The 14,402-nt window shown below is 41.4% G+C and overlaps 1 long non-coding RNA gene across 2 annotated transcripts; it reads right to left on the bottom strand.

The window, feature by feature from the left end:
• Positions 1–3,488: 3,488 nt before the first annotated feature.
• On the bottom strand, positions 3,489–13,619 carry LOC138107212 (uncharacterized). Of its 2 annotated transcripts, none has more exons than XR_011149320.1 (4): positions 13,497–13,619; positions 8,953–9,024; positions 6,097–6,765; positions 3,489–3,744 (listed from the first exon to the last, which is right to left on the bottom strand). It is a non-coding gene; the product is annotated as an uncharacterized lncRNA (long non-coding RNA). The 2 variants fall into 2 exon arrangements; XR_011149321.1 differs by having other exon boundaries at positions 6,135–6,765.
• Positions 13,620–14,402: the final 783 nt, after the last annotated feature.

Below are 14,402 nucleotides of genomic sequence, written 5' to 3'. Positions count from 1 at the left end.
AAACAAAGAGTGGGGGAGGGAAGGACAAAGACTTTTTTGTTCTCCTTTTTAATTCAGATAATTTTGTTGATCTGATTTACAGAGCAACCCTGCAAAACCAGTTTCTTGTGCTTGAGGTCACTGACATCTCTTAGTCAAGCTGTCTCTACTACCTTCCTCCCCTTCCTACACACCAGGATAATTTCCACCTGCACTCACAATGATGTGGAACTCTGAGCTACTTTGCTCTTACACTCAATTTTTCTCTTCTGTCACGAATTGCCAAAGCAAAGTCTTCTTTGAGGCCACTGATTTTGGTCTTCATTCTCCTTTCTCTTTTGCAAAAGCTTTGAAAAAACACTGCAACAATAAACATTAGATACTTTCCCCCCATTTTGAAGTTAACAAAAATAATTATTTTTTAAGACTTTTAAAATTATGCTGTGATAAATTATATAAATAAAATTATACAGGAGGCTGTAATAATTCTGCACACTTGCAGAGGGATTCTGACATAGCTTGCAGGGCTGGCTGGAATCCTCAGCCTGCTTTCTTCACCCCTTTGCTTCAGATGTTTCTCTCTCTTGCCCACTCTCCCTCTCCACATTATCTCCCAGAAAGCAATGCAGTTTATAAACCTATGATTCTGACTCAACCATTTGTTAAGCATTGGGACTGCACAAGCCTCCTCGGACCATATGTGTTTGATAAGACTTTCATTGTGTAGTTAGGCAGTGGCTTGGCAAGCACAAGCTTGCATGCAGTGCTGAGTGCCCTGTCTCCTCTTGATGACTGAAACATTTCACTGGATTGGGCAGAGCTACCCTGTTTATCAATCTACAGCTCTCAAGATTTCACCTGCTCTTTCAATGTCAGCTCTGTCAATGTTTCTTTAAAACACACTGCTGGAGCAAGAAAATTCATGTAAATTGCAGCTTACACAAGCAAGAAATCAAGCTTTAAGAATTGCAGAAGGACACCTGAGAAACTAGCAGAGGGCTATCAAAACATGTGGCAAACCTAGGGTTTTTTTCCTTTTTGCTTACATAAATATCACTATGGTAGCTCCAAGTAATTTTTTCTTGGGACACCTCTGTTTGGCAGGTTGAAAATTCTGTATGCAGTTTCACTCCAGCTCTCTGGATAAAAATAGAACAAAATTCAAAGTCTCTAAGCCAGTTTACATTCCTGCCTGTGTAACTAATAAGTAGGCAGGTAGGTTTCAAAATAGCAAACATCAAGGTGATGTCAAGGCTCTGATTTTAAATGGGAGACTTAGAGCAGGCTTGACTAAAGGCAAAGGTTAACCTGTTTTCCTAGTTAGTGCTACCAATGCAGGAGTGTAAAAAATATTCTGTGGGAAAGCAGTGGGATGATTTACAGTTTTTCCTTGTCCAGTAGGAAGACAAGAAATGTCAGATCTGCTGCCAAGTGCAGTTCTGCAAAGGAGGTTCCAACCTGAATCAGCTTTAGAAACTCACCAAATAAAGAGATACTGCTGTTTCTTTTAAAATCTTGTTTCTCAGATTTGAAGGTAGGGGTTTTTTCCACATGTATCTGCATACAGATAATTCAGGATTTCAGTACTTTAAATCCTCCTTTAGCTAGACTGATTCTGTCTAAAATAACTTTGACTACTGTAGGTCCCTGCTGAGTTCTTTGGGATAGAAAAGCACACAAGTGAAGATGCACACACAACACTCCCGTGCTGCATCTTTTCAAATTCCTGAAATTAAATGGGCTTGCCTCCCTTTGCTAGCTTCTCCTGTTCCATCTGAAGCATCTGGCAGGGTCCGAGGAATCTGTGCAACCATTTACAAAAGCACCCATATGCCCCTTCATTTCATGCAGCAGTTAATAAAGGAGTTGATAAACTCCTTTATATTAATATTTATATATTTATTGGACAACAATATTTGTGGTAAAGTTTTTTATACTCATAACTTTAGGGCACTTTTTATTTATTAAAGTGGAAATGCTGGTGTTCTATTACTACAATTTTAAATTAAAATAATAACAAGGTAGCAGAAAGAGTGCTATATGATGTCAATTACACAATGCTCTGTGAAGGCAATTTTTTTAAACCCAACATAGTAATTGTCGTGTACCTCCAAGGATGAAATAAGATCGTTGACTTGCATAATTGCAAAAGTTACTATGGAACACAAGAAAAATAGACCGTAAGAGTAGGCAGAGGTGTTGGGAAATAAGGTTGATTAACAATGCATGGGTAAATCACTGCAGGGTATGAAGAGTTATATGGGTGAGTATAAAAGGGATTTAGAAAAAGAAAAAGCAAAAAGGCAGGCATCTCTGTACCTGCTACACTTGCTAGAGTTACTCAGTACTCTAAGACCGTGAGAACAAAAGATTCTGGAAAAAAGCCCACAGTTTTTAGTGCTGTCTTATCCTTAATTTGTGCAGAATATTACTTTATAATCAAGAGGCAATTGGCTCCAAAATGCCAACCCATACAGAAGTTAAAAATTTGTAATAAACCGAGCCATTTAGACTGGGACAAAAAAGAGGAGCTTGAACTAAAAAACTGTGGGCAACCTAACAGGCAGCTGCTTGCTACATGTGGCAGTTCAGTAATGCTTTCTTTATTTTACTTTAATTTTATTTTAAAATTAAAATGTCATCTAACCTTAAAAAAAACCCCATCCCAATCTTGAATCATAAAATCATTTAGGTTGGAGAAGACTCTTAAGTTCACTGAGTTCAAATATAAGTCTAACATTGCCAAGTCCATCACTAAACCATGTCCCTAAGCACCACATCTACACATTTTTTTAAGTATCTCCAGGGATGGTGAGTCCACCACTTCCCTTTGCAGCCCGTTCTGATGCTTGGCCACTATTTCCATGAAGAAATTTTTCCTAATATCCAGTGTAAACCTCCCCTCATGCAACTTGAAGCTCTCATCCTGTCACTTGTTCCCTGGGAGAGGAAGCCAATCCCCACCTGGCTGCAGCCTCCTTTCAGGCAGTTGCAGGGAGTGACAAGAGCCTGAGCCTTCTTTTCTTCAGGCTAAACACCCCCAGCTCCCTCAGCCATTCCTCACAGGACTTGTGCCTCAGACCCTTCACCAGCTCCGTTGCCCTTCTCTGAACTCATTCCCATACCCCAACGTCCTCCTTGCAGTGAGGGGCCCAGAACTGGACACAGCACTCAAGGTGTGTCCTTGCCAGTGTCCAGTACAGGAGACAATCCCTGCCCTGGTCCTGCTGGCCACACTATCCCTGATACAGGCCAGGTGCCATTGGCCTCCTTGGCCCTCTGGGCACACGCTGGCTCATGTTCAGGTCCTTTTCCACTGGGCAGCTCTCCAGACACTGGGCCCCCAGCCTGTAGTGCTGGATGGGGTTGTTGGGCCCCAAGTACAGGACCATCTTTATCTGTATGTATGTATACATATATGTAATACATATATCATATACATATAGATATTCAGCCAAATATATATCTAGACAGGTAATAATAATACATTAACAAAGTTTCATCTACCTATTTTGCTTATTTCTAAATTGGGAGATTACAAAACAACAGATGACAACCTATAACACTTGCAGATCCCATCCTTTTATTTTTTAGTAAGCTCTGTGCACATTTCCATTCATACAGAGCTCTAAACAATCTCTTGAGAAAAAGAAATGAAGGCACAATTGATGCATAGAAGTACAGCAGAGATTAAAACTTTTGATTTTCACTGGAGTTCAGGCTCTTCCTTCCATATTTACTGCAGTTGCCACTTCTCACACTGAACTGGGAACACAGATATGAAAAAACTGATTAATGTATAATTTTTCAGTTTAGGGAGACCAAATAGGACAATGTAGAGGAAGAGCACATTTTCTCTGGTGACATTAAGTAATAACCAGTGCTGCATTAGAATGCTCTACAATAAAAGTGGCCACACAGTAAATTAAGACATAAGGAGTTAAATGTCAGAGTTTTCTTGCTGAGGGCTCTGCAGTACCTCCCAGCTCAGTATTCATTTTGATGACAACAATTAAAAATTTGGAACTTTCTCCCATAGTTGCAGAGAAATAATTTAAAGACTGGTAAGAAATGAAAAGTGAAAATATTCAGAAAATGCAAGCTAATCTATACTAGAGAAGTTAAAACCAGGAATGCAGCTATGCTAAAAGAAACAAAGATAAATATTTTGCCCAGAGGATGATAAATGTGGAAGACATTAGCAATGCAGAGCATCAGATTGCATAGAAAGAAATAAAAACCTGTCTCTATTTGAAAGTGTCATTTAAAACACTGCATTCCAGTTCAGCCACTTTGTTACAAATTGAAGACAGTTGCATGAAAATCACCCAGGAAAGAATGAATTATCCTGGAATAGGAATGGAGACACCTTCCAGGAAAAAAATCCTAAGTTCAAGGTATATATTGTTAAGCTAAAAATAGCTACAGAGGCATGATAACACTTTGGAAATATCTGAGGATGTAACTTTTAGGGATGGAAGGTGAAGGACTTGGAGTACAAGAAAAGGTGCCACCTGAGCAAACGTGGCTGACAGAGGGATCAGCACAACCCACTCCTCACAGCAAGGGAGGTGTCGATAGGAGGACAAGTCCTGTGATTCCACGGGTGCCAATGGACAGGACATCTGAAACTGACACTGTAATTTTGTGGCAAGGCACCAGAATGTTAACTGTGAGGAAGCCTTATGCTGCAGCAAGAGGAAGTAGATGGCTGGATAGATCTCCTGTTATTTACTGTCTGCACTCTTTGGTGTTAGACTGAATTGTAAAATTCTCTAGCCACTTTTCCCCCAAGTATGTTGTGAATATAAAACCAGAGTCTAATAGTCCTTGAAATGCTCCTTGCATCTTACTTGAGCAAGGTCATTATAAAGGGAAAATGTCCGTATGCTCTAATTAGCTAAAACTGCTCACAGGCAAAAACCTAGAGTTCCTTGATGTTATTCTCTGTACTCCACTGACTTTAACTGCCTACAGAACTCCTTGGGGGCCCGTTCAGTGCCTGGTCCCACACCCAGTTGCTTCTGTTCAGTGCATTTGAATGATCTGTCAGTGTTCATGCAGGGTATCCACAGGTACTTTTCTTCTCTCAGGTTAAATACTGTCTGTTCACAGACAAAGAAGGACTATCAGATTATCCAGTTTACACACTGGCAAAACCACAACTGCTCATTTTTTGTTACATTTAAAAATCAAAGCTGAACTACACATGTATAACTGTTCTCAAAAACCTTGTAGCTGCCTTTAAAGTGGTAATACATTCCATCTTTTGACCTCCAAAGACTTTGTTTTTTCTCACTGCTATCTTGAACAGCTCTGGTGGGATGCCCCCTATCCACAACACCTGTTTCCTTTTGGTTAAGGGTTGGGAAAGATGGTCCTTCACAAAACTCTGCTCTTCATCCCAGAAACTACAGCAACTCAGTGCAAATCTCTCTCTCTCTCATTCTTCAAGCAGAGCACATAGTTAATTCTTCTCTTCCTATAGTGGTTTTAAAACCTTTGTGCCATCATGACTTCCCTGGAAGCCACCCTCTCCCACTGAAGTTTGTTGCAAATGAGTGGTCTGAGCTGCTTACAGAATTACTGGCAAAGGTATCAGCAAAAGCAAGATAAATATGTATCTTTTAAATTTATAAATTTATATGTATCACATAAATTTGCAAAAGCACAGTAAAGTTCGATGGCAAGGTTCACTCTACCACTGTTACTCAGATAAAGCACACAAAGGAAAATCAGAGTAGAACCAATCTAGAATGATTTATGCATAGACTGGGGATCCAAAAGTGTAAGGATGGAGAAAGGCAAGGGTGCCAAAGGGAAAAGGGGCCTCTTTTGTTGAGTCATGAGGTTCAGAGTCGATCCCCTTGCTAAACTTAGTATCAGACTTGATCAATGGTTTATGTCCCAGGAATGTAGCACAACCTAATCACTGATTAATTTAACATTTACAAAATGATCCTATAGGATTTTCTGTAAGCACAACAAGAACTTAATTATGAATCTAATTTTACTCTGAATGTGGAATGGCAACACTCATAGTATGTTTGCTGTACCGCATTAAAATCAATTCACATGTGCACGCACACATACAAAGAAACATGTACAAAGGTATACCTGTGAAAAATTCCCCTTGAGTTCAGTGGAGTACTCACATCAGATGCCTTCACATCTCTCAACAGCTGAGGAGTTGAGCCTTGAGGAGTGGGGGTATCAGCCCAGGCCCTGTCATCAGTGGTCCTCTGAGTATTGCAAACTTGCAAGTTGTTGAGCTCTAGAGATGTCCCACTCAGAGCAAGATGTGCTGCAGCCCAGGGGATCCCAGAGAGTTTCACTTAGGGCCACTCTTTATAGGATTGCAAGATGATTGAGTCTGGTCATTTGTAAATTTCCACTGTGGCTACAATCCAATCTGGTAGTTGCTGGAATTTTCCTTGAAAATCTAATAGTAATATTATTCCACTTAGGCTGTTATTCAGACAAAAATAAGTTTTCAAGGCTGTTTGTTAGAAAGCAGGAGCTTGTTAGGCAACAGAAGTTCCTGGGGACAGACAGTGTTTCTGATAATCTCAAGGGAAGCTGACTGCCCATGAGCCAATAATCAAGGCTGAGGCCTAAGGAGTGTCCCTGAGATCCTAAAGAAGCCAGAGAGGGGTAAGGGGGCAGATATTGCATCACCACAATGCTACTGCCTCATGAATTGTCAGAGATTGAAGGGCAGGGAGTTCCTGATAAGGGGAGAAGAACTGGTGCAGTGGTGGAGATTTTCTTTTCTCCCTCCTGTTCCTGTGAAAGAAAGTGGGAGAAGAGAGCACACCATTCAGTTTTGTGCAGCTGGCTTTGTTCTGTGTGGATGTTTTGTGCAGCAGAATTGCTGCAGAGTTTTGGGGTGAGAGCAGAGCTTCAAATGGTGCTCTCAGGCAGCGTATCCTGACTTAAGTATTCCTATGCTGAAATAAGGGCCAGGAGCAACACGTCAAAGCTGCTCCGTCTGTGTCTCCCATGTAGTTAATATTCAACAGCCCCTAACTGACCTTGGCACAGCACAGCTGTAATTGAATTTAGGTCTGTCTGTAGTATGGACAAAGGCAAGGTGTCTTCCATCTCCTCTTAGCAAAGGTCCTAACAGATACCTATTGTCTGTAATGTTGGAATGGGACACATTTTTCAAAATCTTCTGCTCACAAATACATTTCATAAGGAGGTTTTCTGAGAATTGCCACAAGTTTAACCAACTGTATAATTTTGTTCATTCTGTAGAAAGCAGAAGTTCAACTTTCAGACCACTGCCTTGCCTCACAACTGAGTTTAGTCCTAACATGAGCAACCAGTGCATGGAGCATTTACTGTGAGGATGGAAAGAACAAAACCACAGAATGTAATTCAGAGACAGCAAATTCCCCTCATTTTGTAGAACTGGCTGCTCAGCAGCATGAAGGACCGGTAACTGAAATCTGAGAATTCCTAAAGAACTAAATAGTCTTACAACATGAGGAATATCTGCTGTGCAGCATGTTTTGCCACGTTCTTGAGAGACCTGCAACACACCAGATAACTCTGCAAGGCCTGTGAAGAGCCCTGCATTGGTTTGTGCCAATGAGAGTCTCAGTGACCAACACAGAGACAGTTCTCTCCCACTTTTACGAATTTCTGGGATATCATCAAGGTGTTTAACCTGGACTGAGAATCAGTTATTTAACACTTTACTTGAATAATAACTTCTTATTTGTCATCTACTGAAGCTGGCTCAACGCATACAAAATAAGGAATTGACCTTATTAACAATTTTCACTATGACCTGAACATGTGTGGGGTGATAAGGCTAAAAGTCCCCTGTAGCACCTCCCCTCTAGCAGAGTGCCCAAGACTGTCCTAAATGTTTCAGATGATTTTTCTAACTCTTATCAGTATTTTAGTCTTCTCCAGCAAAAAAGGCTCCCAAGGTGTGGCAGACAAACTTTTTTACAAGTGTTTTTTAAAGAAAAAATCAGCTAGCATGGCTCAGCAGTGGATCCCAAGCCTGCCGCGTGCTGACTCTTTCCTGAATGAGAGCAAAGGCTTCCACGTGAGCAGCGACTGCATGACATGGGGAGGACTGCCTGATGGCAGATAATACCTGACCACATTGTTAAAGGTCTTTACTCCTTAATCACTTCTGCAAGAGCAGATAAACACTTTCCCAACAGCAGTTACCGCGAGCCAACAGAACCTCGATGCTGTACAGAGTGCAGTCGACTGCTCCTCTCAGAGCGCCTCCAGCAGCAACACAAGTGGTGCCCAAACCTGCACTTGCAGCTCACAGTGGTGGGGCAAGGAAAGATAAGCATAAGATAAAGACCTAATGTGAAACCTAATGTGCTGTACATGGGTGAATGGGTTAGGTCGGGGGCAGAGGCCAAAGGTTGGGCTCTGGCTGAGGTGTGTTACACTGCCAGGAGAGGTAGGTACACTGGTTTGTAGGAGCAGGAGGTGCAGCAGAAGGATGTCGGTACATGGATCTGACATTCTAGTGAAGGGGAAGGAAAGCACTAGGAGGAATAGGCAGGCAGGAAGTGAAACAAAACTCTTCTGACACATTTTTATGGTTTCCAAAAAGGTATTCTGGTAGTATCTACCAGTGCTCACAAACAAATTAAAATCTGAGACTTCCCTGCCCACTTCAGTATTGATTTGCAAATTATCTGCAATTGAAATCTCAGGGTACTTTTCATAATGCAGGCTATGTAGTTGCCACTCGGGAACTGTAAGTTAATCAGCTGGAGAGATTTACTAACAAAACACATGGCAAGTAACACGGTGAGTTGTAATAGCTCCTTGCTAAGCTCAGAAATTGTGTCTGGGCTCCCTCTAGTGAATTGTGTTGGTTTTCTATGCTCAGAGGTCACCACTGGCTATAATATACCTATTGATTGAGAAGCTAAATTCAAACACAAATTCTTTCAAAACAAATAAACAGGCAAAGGATCTTTGTACCTGTATGGTAACAGTTCACACCACTTCTGCTTCACAGAGCTAAGTTCTTCTTTTCAGAAGTTTCTAGAAAAGCTAAAAAGATCAAATGCAGTTTTAATGGTGCTAGAGACAGATTGGAACAAAACTGTTTCCAAACCACTTGCGAAATGAAAGCAGCAGGATTGTATGAATTCCTGCTGTGGGTAAGATAAATGTTCTCTAAAACATGGAAGGGAGAGTAATAGAGGGTTTTGCCACAATGAATGAATTCAAAGCAGTTGTCAGAAATAAGGCTGGCGTACAAATCAGCTCACTTGATAGCTTATGGAATAAGCAAATGGGTGCATCCCTAAATTTTTTAAAATTCAGACTGCTCAATTTTCTACATGACATATGAAATCTAAGACATAGCCACTGTTAGCCTAAAGAGGAGATTTTGTAATTCATTAAATCCCCCCAGGATTTTGGGTCCTCCCACAAAAACATCCCATTTGCCATGTTTGGAAAAGATTTAAATTTGTTCAAAATTTACAGTAACTTTTAAAAAAATCTGAAATAGAAAAAAAAAATTCTCATGGAACATGCAGCTTAAGACATGTTTGTTTTTCCTAATGTAATTTCTCTACCTGCCAGTTTAATTATTTCCTCCTGGAATGAAGAAAGGAAGGGACCTTTTTGTATACAATGAGCTTAAGCTACAGAGGAATGTGGAACCCCTTGTCTTAGTTATACTCTCTTGTCTAGGCACTACTGGCTGCTACAGCAAACTGTGAGCACCAGCAATACTGTTCCCAGCTGCTGATATCTCTGTCTTGTTATCATTTTTTCTATGATCATGAGACTGCATTTTACTACATTACTCAGCCACAACCACAGATTAGCTTCTGTTAAATAAATTCTTACTTTTTCAAGATTCTTGTTTCACCAAAAAAACTCTTGTCTCCTAGATATATGCCACTAACAACTTTTTACAGTCCTACCCTCTTCTGGGTGCAGCAGAAGTAGTTCCCACATAGCTCCTGTGTTCACACTGCCTTGCCTCACTGAGAGCTCATTTCTGGAGTTCTCAAATCCAGATATGCGTTTAGGAGTGGGCAAGAGAGCAGCCATGAAGTTAATCAGAGCAGCATGAGAAGTATTATCCCACCAGCCAAGCATGAGTGAAAGCTGTAAAGTTAATTTGCCCAAATGAGGAAGAGGATGAAGAACTGGAGCTTTGCATTTGACATTACCAGGCATTTCCCTGCTCATCACATCAGGCTTATCACAGGCCCATCAACAGGAGTTTTGCTTGCTTTTTTTTGCAAAAGATCCTAAAAGAAGGGGAAACACCTAAAGGCTGTGGTAGTAGAAACCACTGCACTGTCTCCACACACCTCCCAGGCTAGTTTACCATTTAATCATGCACTAAACATTGAAATGGAATTTTTCAAATCAATTGCTCTACCCTGTCCTACAAGTCCAGTGGCAGTTGAGGCTTCCCAAGAGAGTAAAACTCCCATTGACAGCTGTGCTCATTCACCAGCTCTACCTGCTGCCTAATTCCAAAATGCAAAATTTCCTAGGTTTGGCTTATGCTGAAATGACTAATGCTGAACACACAGTGATACACAACAAAATATATATAGCATGTGGAATTAAGGTAATTTGGAGCACTGTGATCAGCTTTCACATTAGAGGAAGAATGTAATGCTGAAACCATCTGGCCTGTGGCTATGAACACACCAAAGAGACATAAAACCAAGTTAATGGCAGCATGCCAGGGCCTTGTTAAAAAACAGCACATCACTAAAACAAAGCAAGTGCTGATGTAGCACCACCAAAAGCTCATTAATGGGCCTGGAGACAGAGTGCTCTTGTATTTCATTATGTGCTTAACAGCAGTACCTGCCTCTGCAGAAGAAAGGTAATTTCTAATGAACACTTTCTCATGTCCTATAATGATTCTATACCAGAGGTAAATACTAAGAGCTCTGGTTGTCCTGCTTGCTCTGTATTTTTTTTACACAACAATTTTAATTTCTATTTTTTTTTAATTACTAATCTTCTTTAGAGGAATAAATAACAAGATGCATCAGGTGAAGCTGAAACTGAAACTAGAACATTTTAGCTTAAAAATCACTCATTAGGATCTAGACAGGCCATGGATGCTCAAGTACTGTGTTCTGGGTGCTGGTATATAAGATATAAAGTTATTAGAGAGCATCTAAAGGAGGGCTGTGAAGATGGTGAGGGGCCTAGAGGGGAAGCCATGCAAGGAGTGGCTTTTTCAGCTGGGAGACTGAGGGGAGACCTCATCGCAGTTATAACTTCCCCCTCAGGGGAAGAGGAGGGGCAGGATCTCTTCTCTCCAATGACAGTGACAGGACCAGAGGGAATGGCCTGAAGCTGTGTCAGGGTTGGGTTAGGGTGGATATTAGCAAGAGGTTCTTCACCCAGAGGGTGGCTGGACCCTGGAACAGGCTCCCCAGGGAAGTGGTCACAGCACCAGCCTGACAGAGCTCAAGAAGCGCTTGGACAATGCACTTGGGCACATGGTGTGACTCTTGGGGATGGTGCTGTGCAGGGCCAGGAGCTGGACTCGATGGCGCTTGTGAGTCTCTTCCAGTTGAGGATATTCCACGGCTCTGTGCTCACCCGGCCCGAGGCAGGAGGCGGGAGGATCCCACCGGCACCAGCAGGTGGCACCGCCCCGCTCTGCTCCCCGTCTCCAGGGCTGGGACCTCACAGAGGGGGGATTCGATTTGATGTCGGCAAGGAGGGGATAGGAAAAACCCAAAGAAGGGCTAAGTGTGTAAAAGGTTCTATTTTGTAAAAGGTTCTATTTTTGAAGCAGCAGCCTGCAAAGTACTTGCTGCACAGAGGTCAGCATTTGTTTTGAAATAAAAATCTGGATGCTTGTTTGGGTTTGCAAACAAGCTTACCAGCATTCCCAGAGACTGACTAATTTTCTTTTTGTGGGAATTCTCAATAATCTCTTCTCTCAAATCATCAGGCCACACACTCCTTGTTTTCTCTCGCTTGCAGGGACCGTGGAGAAGAGTGAAGGGGTGAAAGTGAAAATAATAATTTCTGCCAAAAATAAGACTGGGGATGTACACACAACTTAGACTACACACAACGAGGGGCACTGTAATATCTGGCCTCTGACATGAACCTAGATTTCCATGTCCTTCCTTCCAGTGTTTGGAAGCCATCAAGCTGTGCCCAGAGCTCGCTCCCTCTGTCTCCATCCTCCACTTGTGTTCTCTTCTAATTTACGTCCTCTTTGCACTGTCTCTGATGCATCTGAAAGTGCCAAATGCATGCAGAACACAGGCCACATGACCTCACACTTACCTGCATTTCACTGACAGACAAGAAGGGGGAGGACACCTCCTCTGTTTGATGAGGCAACATGTTACCAAGAACTCATTTTGATTCTGCACAGATGTCTATCAAAAATTAGAACAACTTCTTGCATATAAGTAACTAAGAAGTCCTCCTTTGTACATGGCATTTATCTCCCTCAGATCCTCCAGGTGGAGGATCTTTCAAGGACTTTGGGGTTAGAGTTGGTTGCAAAACATCTTAATAACCTCTTAATTTTTGCAGTATCTGTTTTTCTGGGTAAGAGATTGACACTGGTCTATGGATATAAACAAGTAGTATCTGTGTACACTGTGATGGACAATAAATACTGACCTTGAAACATTTGAATACAATGAATAGGTAGTAAAAACAGTCTGGTGAAGATAAAGCTTTTTATATGTAAGTTGTTGCTTGTAAGGTTTCAATCTTCTTAAAATATTTGTTTCTCCATAGCCACAAGGGAGAAAAGTTTTAAATTTAAAAATTCAGATTCTAGTAAGGATACACACTAATTAGCTGAGACTACAAAAACACTGTTGGACCTGGGATAAAACACAAAGGTTTGAAAATACAACACGCAGAGGAAGCCTTTGCCTCTGATTATTAGTCTCCTAGAAACCACTGATTGCATAAAATGTCTGAAATCTCAGTTAACACATTGTGTAATCACTTAGCAGCAGGTAAGGATTCTGGACAGCATAGAGGATACCCCTAAAGGACCCTTACAAATAAGGCTCATGAGGAGTTTCTCTCTCAGTCAAATCCAAAAACTGTGGCTATAATGTTTTCAGTTTTATTCCCTCCCATTCCCCTGGGCCCTTTTACTTTCTCCCAGGCTGAGCTAGCATCACTATTAAATGCAGCTGCATCTCTCCTTCACTCACATAATTCCCTATGGCAGCTGGAAACAGAAGGGCAGAGGACTCTGGTGGGTATGGAGGGCACAAAAGTCTCCATGGACTATTTCTACTTCCATACTTAGAAGGGAAAACAGCAGAAACATTAATAGTGAACATGTTGTTAGAGACTTCCGCTTTAATCATGGAGCACTTCCAGGAATGTTGCTCTGCAGATCCTACCACCCTAGAAACCTCCTGGAGGCAGTTGGGGAATTTGCCCAAGATTCCACCAAACTCCTGGCCAAGCAGCAATACCTTGGACCTGCCTCCAAATCTAAAGCATAGTCAAAACAAGAAAAAGAAAGCTGAGCTTACCTTAACTCCACTGGAAGTTATAATTACTAACAACTGCATTTTCCTTACGTACACCAGAGATTTATGTTGACTTAGATGTCCAGGAAATGAGTCATTCATTGATGGAACTGGGACAAATTCCCATTCTAGGTGGAACCAAAAAAAGTCATAGCCATTACCCTCACAGCTGCAACCTCTTGTCCAAGGTCAGTTTGATCCAGCTCCTCCCCAAAACCTGTTAGAAGTGAGACAAATTGCCAAAAAGCTTTGAGAGAAGTGATTGCTCCTCGCAGAACTGCCAAAGTGAGAGCAAGCAAGCAAGAATGAGTCACCTAGAGGGGATGGCAAGTATCAGTCAGATAACCTGCTTTTTAACCTGCTTTTCTGCCTTCTTCCACTTTTAAACAGGGTCACTCATTCTGCCCAGTGTAGCAGAACCAATTACACAACGCGGGTTTCAAACCTCTAATTACAGTGGCTGCTTCTGCCTCAGTATTGCTGGAGGGAAACATCCGTGCAGTGAAACTGTGGTGTCCGTGGCAACTATGTCATGTGCCATGCTGGTCAAATACTAGTCCGTGACTAAATTTGAGTGTCACCCTTCCTGGCAGTAATTACACCTCTCAATTGAAAAGGAATCATCATCAAGGCTGTGTACAAAGAAAATGTTTTCATATGAAACAAGGGACTCAATAAGAAAAATATTGTAACATAAAATAGTTGATAGCATATATTTTTTAAAAGTCTCATTAATTTAAGGACCAAAGGATGAAGCTTTTGTGATAATGAATAGTCTAATTTTTCATAACCGGAACTAGGTCAACAACAAATTAAATTACCAAGCCAGCATGAAAAAGATGAATTACAGGAAAATAAAAACCTGCCATTAAAATAGATTTCCAGTCTCTCTTGTTAACCTGGAAGGAA

Source organism: Aphelocoma coerulescens, chromosome 3, assembly GCF_041296385.1.
Source record: "Aphelocoma coerulescens isolate FSJ_1873_10779 chromosome 3, UR_Acoe_1.0, whole genome shotgun sequence".
In the NCBI taxonomy this organism is placed as follows: Eukaryota; Metazoa; Chordata; class Aves; order Passeriformes; family Corvidae; genus Aphelocoma; species Aphelocoma coerulescens.
The sequence above is the reverse complement of the archived record's forward strand: the minus strand, read 5'-3'. Positions and strand labels throughout refer to the sequence as shown.